Source organism: Microtus oregoni, unplaced genomic scaffold (genome assembly GCF_018167655.1).
Source record: "Microtus oregoni isolate MIOR12 unplaced genomic scaffold, Mior012 000015F_ref0000493, whole genome shotgun sequence".
NCBI classification, from domain to species: domain Eukaryota; kingdom Metazoa; phylum Chordata; class Mammalia; order Rodentia; family Cricetidae; genus Microtus; species Microtus oregoni.
The window spans coordinates 48,342,306-48,351,973 of NW_024543074.1; the positions used below are offsets into that span (position 1 = coordinate 48,342,306).

At 45.0% G+C, this 9,668-nt stretch overlaps 1 pseudogene; it reads right to left on the reverse strand.

Annotated features, from left to right (window-relative positions):
* Positions 1-8,333: 8,333 nt before the first annotated feature.
* Positions 8,334-8,958, reverse strand: LOC121457159 (annotated as a pseudogene).
* Between the last annotated feature and the right edge of the window lie 710 nt (positions 8,959-9,668).

Sequence of the window (9,668 nt, forward strand, 5' to 3'; positions counted from 1 at the left end):
GAAAGGAGTGAGGGGCGGCTCCCAAGGGCCAGTCCCTACTGTATGGTGGGGGAGGAAGGCCAATCGGCGGCAAACACCTTGAGTTCAGACTTTAAGTCAGACATATTAGACGAGAAACCTTAGCCTGGAGTACGGATCGCTCTGTACCTCAGTTTCCTCTTTTGAAAACTATGATAACAATAGAACGTACCTCTCAGTTCCTCCTGAGGTTAAAGACAGTCCGGGTATGCACAAAGCACGATCTCTCTCTCTCTCTCTCTCTCTCTCTCCCTCTCCCTCTCCCTCTCCCTCTCCCACCCACCCACACACTGGGTTCCTGTTCTTGCAATGTGTCCCTCAATGCCAAACTTATATTAAGAAAAATTAGTACACGCTAGGCTTGTGAACTTGTTCCCATCCTGCCAGGCAGCGAATTGGGCTTGCCTGGGAAAGGAGAAAACTGAAACTGAAGCTCCTTGGAGAGACAGAGGATCCTGACCAAGATGTGGCGGGAGTTCAAATCTGGAGCTCCTGGGATGGGGATTCCCCAGGTCCGAAGGAAAGCTGGGCCGCCCCGGAAACCGCCCCCTAATGGAGATGCGCTGGCAGACCCGCCTGGTGAGCAGTGAGCCTGCATCCAAGCCAGGGGCTCCACTGCCACGGTGTGACCTAGAACCTCAAGTTCGACCCTGCGCTGGATGAGTCATGGAAGCTGGCTTCACCCGTCGAAGTTCCCGGCTGTCTCCTCCTCCTCCCCACTGCTCTCCAAGCCCCTCATCTCCTGAGGAAGGTCACGAGAACTGGCCCAACATTTGCTCACTTTGAAGCCATCTGGCGAGTGTATGGTTTAACTTAAAAAAAGAAAAAAAAATCAAGAAATCTAAATCTATGGTATTCCCCAATGATGAGTTTTTAAAAGAAAAACCTAGTTTGAATCTTGTGTGGGGTGGTTTCCCTAGCTTTGCAGCCCCTCGGTAGAGGTGTTTTGTTGTATCCGTTGAGGAGTTTGAAGTTTGATGGCAGCAAGGGAGATTTGGCTGAGTCAGCTGATGGGAAAACGCAAAGCTGACTGGAGAGCTGCCAGCGTTACTCCTTGCCCTTTGCTACACAGAGTGACATTCATTCATTAATTCATCCGTTCTTCATTCATTCCCAAACCCGCACTTTATGTCTATCTGGGTGATAGGGACTTAATGAACCAGGACAGATCCAGCCTCCTGGCTCTAACAAAGCAATGGGCAGGGCAGACACTAAGCTAGGGGGTTGCAAAGGAAACTGGACGTCTCTATGTTGGCAGAACTCAACAGAATAGAGAAGGGGGCAAGGCACAGGCTTTCTACTGGCACCCAGATACCAGGATCCATGTGTCCTGGCACAGTTCAGATCTATCCTTCACTGTTTTTGTGGTTTTATATCTCCGTATGAAGAGCGGCATGGCTGAACGCTATAACCCTATGAAGACATCTATCTACGGCAGCTGCCTGCCTAGCAACCCCTCTGCTTTTGGGACAAGCATCCCTGGCAGCCCTTCGGGAGAGTGATGTCCTGGGTCTGATATATAGCTTGCGTGAGTCACCTGCCTCTAGGATTGGTTCAGAGGTTATATGCGGTCCACGCTGAGGACTTGACAACCTGTTTTCTCTGGCATAGAGGAAACTGGCAGAGAAGAACAGATTCTCTTGGTGCGTCTATATGGGGGATAGTTTGGGGATGCCAGGGACGTAGCCATCACCTTTGGGATGGGATAGAGAGAGGCTGTCTCAGAATGGAGTGAACCAGGGTAAATGGGATTCCTGAGTGGAGAAAGCCACACATTTTCAGAGGGCCTGGCTTTCGCTGAGATCTGCTCCCTTTTTGGTATTGCAGTTCAATGGCTTAAACAGGTCCCCAAAGCAAGTGTTGTGAATACATTCCTCATGCAAAAATGCTAAGGGTAGGATTTCTGAAAGCTGATTGGGCCATGAAGGCTGCACCTTCACCCACAGATCAATGCTAATTAGATGAATACATAAAGCTTTGATCATGCTCTCTCACAGTCTCTGAATCTATGGCATATTCCTGTGGGGAAATGTACCAGGAAGATCCACACGGTCACCAGCCTCAGCTGGGGACTTCCTTGTCTCCAGAACCATGAACCCATAACGACCTGTTCTTTATAAGCCGCCCAGCCGATGGTGTCCTTGGATAGCAAACTCAATAAATTTCCATCTTGAACACATTGAAGTCACTTCTGTCATTGCGACCAGGTGCTTCCCTGACTCCTTCACCCTGCAAATACTCTGATCCAAGATTCAGTAAATGGGTCAGGGGGGGCAACTGACAGCCCATTAGGTCCTCGTTGGAGGCAGCTTCCTTTCTTGTCCTCACCTTAGTCAGGGACCTCCTCTAATGTGGTCTAGAAACCCCAAAGAGTCAAACCACAAAAGAGGATTTAGATGAGGGAGCTCAGGTATGGACCTCTTTGGAATGTTGGCATGGCCCATTCCTACCTTTGAGGGAGAATGAGTCCTCACAGCTACATCCAGAGCCCTGTCTGCCTGTTCAGAGCAGGCTCCTGTGCCTGGCCCTGGTGGGCCCCAGATGTTCAATGCTAAGATGATATCTATGGAGGACTCTAGCCACACTTTCCAGGGACGCTTTGACCCCACTGGCCAAGAAGGTGGCACCATGTGTTGGTGCTGTGGAACAATCTTTTTGTACACTGTGAATATGTATTACTCTCATTGGCTAATAAAGAGTTGCCTGGCCAATAGCTGGGCAGGAAAAGGTTAGGCAGGGTTTGAAGACATAAAGAGAGCTTGGGGTAGAAGAAGGCAGAGTTGCTAGTGAGACGTGGAGAGAAGCAAGATGAATATGCCATGCTGAAAAAGGTACTGCCACGTGGTAGAGCATAGGTAAGAAACATGCATTAATTTAAGTGGAAAGAGCTAGTCAGTAATAAGCCTAAGCTATCAGTCAAGCAGTTATAATTAATATTAAGTCTCTGCGTGGTTATTTGGGGAGCTGCCTGGTGGAACAAAGCTGACTGGTAGGACAGAAAAAACCCACCCACATGTTGGAATTGCAAACTGCAGCCATACGCAAGGCTTCTTCACCTGTGCATGTGTCTCAAAGCTTTTTGTAGTTGAGAAATTTACTCTCTGCCCCTCTCTGACCCCTACTCACCCTAACTAAGCAACTCAGTGAAATTCTATGACTGTCCTAGTGACATCTCCCTCACAGGCTCTACTCAATTGCTTTCCCTAGGACATTATAATAATAGCAATATATATATAATATATAATAATAGCAATCTGACTATAGAATCTCCACCTCTGTTCACGACATAGTGATTCCTTTGGGCTCCTGGCTGGATTTTCACCATTTCTCATGTTATCATGAGGGGCCTCACTGCCAAGTTTCCCTCAGCCTAGGCTATCATATGGGGCAATCTTGATGTGGGAGTCTTCTGTTTTGTGTTGATTTCATTGGTTAAATAAAGAAACTGCCTTGGCCCTTTAATAGGACAGAAAATTAGGTAGGCGGAGTAAACAGAGCAGAATGTTGGGAGAAAGAAGCCGAGTCAGTCAGTCGCCGTGATTCTCCTCTCCGAGGCAGAGGCAGGTTAAGAATCTCCCTGGTAAGCAGCCAGCTTGTGGAGCTACACAGAATATTAGAAATGGGTTAGATCAATATGTAAGAGCTAGCCAATAAGAGGCTAGAACTAATGGGCTAAGCAGTATTTAAAAGAATACAGTTTCCGTGTAATTATTTCCGGTAAAGCTAGCTGGGTGGCGGGAAGCAGCCCGACGCTCTTATTACAACACAATCTGAGATACGTCTGCTCCCTGATATCCTGATATCTCCCAATATAGAAACACCCCATAGATCCAGTTATTGAGACACCCAACCCAGTACAGTGTCAAGGAGCACAGGGCTTCCTGGATTTTGGGAGAGGCCTCAGGGTGGAGGATGCTGAGGCTCACAGCTGAAAACCTCTTGTGAGATCACAAGAAATGGCTTGTGCATAAGGGAGATCCAAGGGTGTTGTTGTACCAAAGAGTTCCACAATAGCCCGAATGGAGTATAACAAAGGTTTATTTATTTGGAGATAAACTCACAATAAGGGTAGTGATCCACAGTCCTCTGTGTGTGCTAGGGACTGGAATCAAATCCAGCAGAGAAGAGAGTCATGCATGCTTTTCATCTGGACTTGTAGTATATGAGACCATGCCCAAGGTGGGCAGGTATCTTAAAGGCTATTGGCTGAAGGAGTTCCCACAGCACCTCCCCCTTTTGTCTAAATAAGAGAGTTCCAAACCCAATACAAAACTATCAAGTATCATCCAGGGAAAAGAAGAGGCAAAAAAATACATAAAAATTAAAATTACAATCAGCATGAACAACATCAAACAAGAAACATTTGTTAAATGTTTCGATTGTTATCCTATCCTAAGGAGTCTAAGTCTTATATTAAAAATGGCTTGGTTAAGTCATGAGAAGAAAGTAACTATGACTATCTAGCCTTCAACCCCATCAAAGACCTGAGAAGGGAAATAATATTACCTGAGTAAATAGGAAGTACAATGTAAGCAACTTCCAAAACTCTAGACACAGATATCTCACTGCCTGGATAGTCACCCAAAGTCTCATTTGCAATGTTGGGGCAACCAATTTTGGCTAAAGCCTAGAGTAACTGACAGACCATTATCAAAGGCAGGAAACTTTGAAAAACCATCTTACCCTGTCTTGGCAAGCTTTGGTAGTCTTTTTGCTTGTATCTTGCTTGTCCAGTCTGAACATTGCATTTTGTCAGTAGTCGAGGGAGGGGCAGTTCTTTGCCCAAAGACCAGTTTTGCCAAGAAGAAAACAAGCTCCAAGTGGAGTGTCTTCGGTGCCCAACATTCTCTTAGGACTAGATCAGTGCAGCCAGGAGCAATTGTGTCTCACGTCAACAGAACCTAAGTTATTTAAATATCATCTTCTACAGCTCTTTAAAGTCTTTGAAGATTACCTATCTATGAGGAATACAATCTCTATGCATCTAAAGAACCTGATTAGTCTAACTATAAGTATGACAAACATGGATGATTGTTGACCTGTAATTCCTAATATCTATGTAGCTTAAAGAATAAGGCTTCATATTAAAAAAATTAAACAATCTTTAAACAAATGTGCAGCAAATGAGGACAATGACCTCAAAATGTAGACATATATAAGTATCTTGATCAGAGGTAAAAATGTATAGTGCAATATGATAAATATATCCTAAAATTGTATCAATATACAAAATATCTTAAGGTAGGAGTACAAACATTGTAAACAGAAATAGGAACATATTCAATATAACAAATATAATTTGAACTTGTATCAATATACAAGAATCTATACCAATAAAAATTATATATAAATAATAGCTCACAAGTAATTTCACTATTACTCACTATATTATTAGTGTAAGCTCACACTAATCTACCTTTATCCCATCCCATCCATTCCCTTTTTATTTTTCAAGAGAGATCCCTGAGCCTACTACATTTCTATCCCCAACCCTACACCACTTATAACCAAACCCTAATAGATGTTCCTAACACTGAAGACAAACTCAGTTCCTACAACACAAGGGAGACCTTGAGTAGTGCTCAGAGCAGGCAAAAAGTTGGGTTTGGGGTGTCTAGCCAAATATCCCATGTGCGGTGACTTGGATGGGGTTCTCCACCTTAGGACATCTAGCCCTCAGCTAGATATAAGGTAGAAGCATCAGAAGTAGACAGTCTTGGGGGTGGACTTGGCCAGTCTCTCAATCTCTCCTGTTGTGAACAGATTTCTCTATAGGCTCACGTGTTTAATGCTTGGTCTCCGGCTATTGGTACTGTTTGGGAAGGTTATGGAAACTTTAGAAGTTGGACCTCCTCATTTTTTCTGTTGTTTCTTGGCTTCTAAAATATAAGCTGCTTTGCTCCACCACATCTTCCCCACTGTGCACTGAAGCCAAGAATCCAAATGCAAACGTCTCTGGGCAGTGGTAGTGCACACCTTTAATCCTATCATGCAGGAGGCAGAGGCAGGTGGATTCTCTGTGAGTTTGAGACCAGCCTGGTCTACAGGACAAGATCCAGAAGGGCCTAGGCTACACAAAGAAATCCTGTCTCAAAAAACCAAAAGAGCAAGAAAGGAAGGAAGGAAGGAAGGAAGGGAGAAAGAAAGAAAGAAAGAAAGAGGGAGGGAGGAGGAAGGAAGGAAGGAAGGAAGGAAAGAGAAAAATGTCTTCTGCTAAGTTTTTTCATCCAGTCAAATTTTGCAGCAATAAAAAGTCTCAGCAATGTAGAAATTGGTGGCAGTGAAGTGGAGTTGTTGCTACATTACCACATGGTTCCCAGGCTTGTAGAACTGGTTTTCAGGAAGAATCAGAGAAGTTTAGGGATACTGTAAGCAGAGCTTGCTGGGACATTCTGATGGGTGCTCAGAATAGAGTGATGGGAGTAGTTATGGACAAAAAGATAGCATTCATGAGGCGTCAGACTCTCCTGGAAACTGGACAAGAGGCTACTCATGCCATGTCCTGAGACTTTGTGTTTAAAGGCTAATCAATCCGTTGAAATTTCACAGCAGTCCAGCACTCAGGCTATGGCAAAGCTAGCTGCTTTCAGCTAAGTTTACAGTGGGTTTTTGGAGCAAAATGCAGAGCACAAAGTTAAAAACAAACAACCAAGAAACCGCAGTTTACTTAGAAAGGCTTCATAAAGTTAAGACTATACAAGACCTAATTTCTGAAGAGATTAACATCAGTAAACAAAAGACAATAGAGGATGAGGGTATCCTAGGAATCACTCAGACCTCACTCAGCACAGGCTCAAGGGCGTAAAAGCTCCTGCAAACTCATTTGAAGAATTTCCCTTGAGCCGAGAGGGCCTTGGGGTTCTCTGATCACACAAGGCTACCCACAAAGCTGTTTCCCAAGGTTTTCTCACTGTGTTCATATGCCTGGGAATCAAAGGCTGTGGTAGTTATGGTTCAAAATTTTCTGCTCAAGCTAATGGAAGACCTCGGTTTTGTAGGTATTTAATTCAACAGATACAGGATCACAGAAGCTGCCACATAAACTTCAAAAAATTCCCAAGAGGTCAGGAAATGTGTGGTGGAGTCAAGATCCCTGGTTGTAGTCCCTGTGGGAACAATGCATAAAGCCATGAAGGTGAAGCCTGAGTTCCATAGAGACCCAAGAAAGGCAGAGAAGTCAGAAGAAATACCTATATATCTGTAGAGGTAAGCTGTGGGACCAGTAGGATCAGCCCAAGAGAGAGAGGTCATGTGAATTAAAACTGATCATGCATAGGACTGCCAAGTCCATTGGAGCCCACATCACAATACTATGTACCCCACATGCCAGACATGGATCTATAGAGTTTAATATTTGTCCTGCTAAGCTAGATTGATCCTCCTTTGGTGTTGTACTTCTTTCTTTACTGGCTGACATGTTTATTCTGTGCCACTGTATCTTGGATGGATATGACTTTTTTTTTTTTAATTTTGTAGGGGTTCATAGCTAAGAGTTTTCCTTGAGTCTCAGAAGACTTTGGTCCCAAATATTGAAACTATGTTATGGTGGTTTGCATGAGAATGGCCCCACCACGGATTTTATGTTTGAATCCTGATTCCCCCAGATAATAGAACTGTTTGGGAAGGATTAGGAGGTGTGGCCTTGGAGAAAGTGTGTCACAGGAGCAGGCTTTAAGGCTTCCAAAGCCTCCCTCCATTCTCAGTGTACTCTCTTTCCTGATGATGTCCTGAGGGCTGAGCTCTCAGCTGTGCCTGCCTCCAGTCCTTCCCTCTGTCATCTGCCTCTAACCCTCTGGAACTGTAAACACAGAGACTTTCTTTCTTTTTTTCTTTTTTCTTTTTTTTTTTTTTTTTGATTTTCGAGACAGGGTTTCTCCGTAGCTTTTGGTTCCTGTCCTGGAACTAGTAGACCAGGCTGGCCTCGAACTCACAGAGATCCACCTGCCTCTGCCGCCCGAGTGCTGGGATTAAAGGCGTGTGCCACCACCACCCGGCTCAGAGACTTTCTTTTTATAAGTTGCTTTGGTCACAATGGTTTATCAAAACAATAGAAAAGTAACTTGAAGGTGGAGTTTTCCCATCCCAGATTACCACACAGAGGCTTACATTAATTGTAAATGCTCGGCCAATAGCTCAGGCTTATTACTAACTAGTGCTTACCTTCTTTTCTTTTCTTTCTTTCTTTCTTTTTTTTTTTCGAGACAGGGTTTCTCTGTAGCTTTTGGAGCCTGTTCTTTTTTTTTTTTTTTTTTGAAAGAAAAGCAATTTTATTAAAAAGAAAAATAACAAAAGGAAACCAGGAACAGGGCGCAGGGTTAGTCCATCCGGGCCTTCAGTGTCCTGGTGGTGATCTTGTCCTTTTTGATGATGTGGACAATGACGCCCATGCCCGAGACAGCATCCCGGTCCACGGCATTCAGCATGGCTTGGGAAATGGTCTCAAACAGGTGTTCTGGATCCATGTTGGGCTCCCAGAGAGACTTGCACATCCCATACATCTGTTCGGAGCAGGTACCACTGGCCAATGAGGTCTAGAGAGCAAATGAAGGGCTTAAAGGTCTTCGGGTCCAACACAACAATGACAGGCTCTGTGCAGTAGGAACCAAACCGTTTCTCATACAAGAGGTTGGCCACCATGCTCATGAGGGTGTAGGGCTTGATCTGCCGACCTTCCTTCAGCTCATACAGGTTCAGCCGGAACTTGAGGCGCTGAGCAACTGTCTGGACGTTGGTGGCCAGCCCGGCCAAGCCTATGTACAGCCTGTCACCCATGGGAAAGATCTTCTGGAAGTCTGTGGTCACCATCTGGGCCTGGATCCCGAAACGCCTGTCCGCGGCGATGGCCACACAGTTCTTTCCCTTCATGGCCATGACGGCCCCTCCGTTATAGGATATAATAGACATGATTGCGCTTTAGTAAGACTCCGATCGCCACTGCGATTCTTGTAAACCCGCTCTGGCTTTCTCTGGCTGGAGCCTGTTCTTGAACTAGCTCTTATAGACCAGGCTGGCCTCGAATTTACAGAGATCCGCCCTCCTCTGCCTCCCGAGTGCTGGGATTAAAGGTGTGTGCCACCATCACCTGGCTTTTTTTTTTTTTGATTTTTCAAGACAGTTCTATGTAACAGTCCTAGCTATCTTGAAACTTGCTTTGTAGACCAGGCTGGCCCCTAACTCACAGAGATTCACTTGCTTCTGCCTCCCAAGTGCTGGGATTAAAGGTATGCACCACCATTGCCCAGCTAGCTTTTACATTTCAAGTTGACCTGTATTCTTTCTGCCACATGGCAGGACCTTAATTCGCAGGACACATTCCTCTCCTGCTCCCTCTGCATCTGGCTGGCGACTCCAGACTCCACCCTGCTTCCCAGCAGACACAATTTGACTTTCCCACCTAACTTTATCCTGTTCAGCTCTTGGCCAGTCAGCTTCTTTATTAAATGGGTCACAGTGACAAATCTTCACAGTGTACAAAAGGATTATTCCACAGTTGTAACCAGTGTATCTAGTAAGACTTTTTGGCTTCTAAGACTCTTTGGAAGGGAATAAATGCATTTCACCTCACGAACCAGCAGTGAGCCCTTGGAGGCTCACAGAGAGATGGTGTGTTATGAATGTGAAATTTCCTCACAGGCTTAAGCATTGGATAC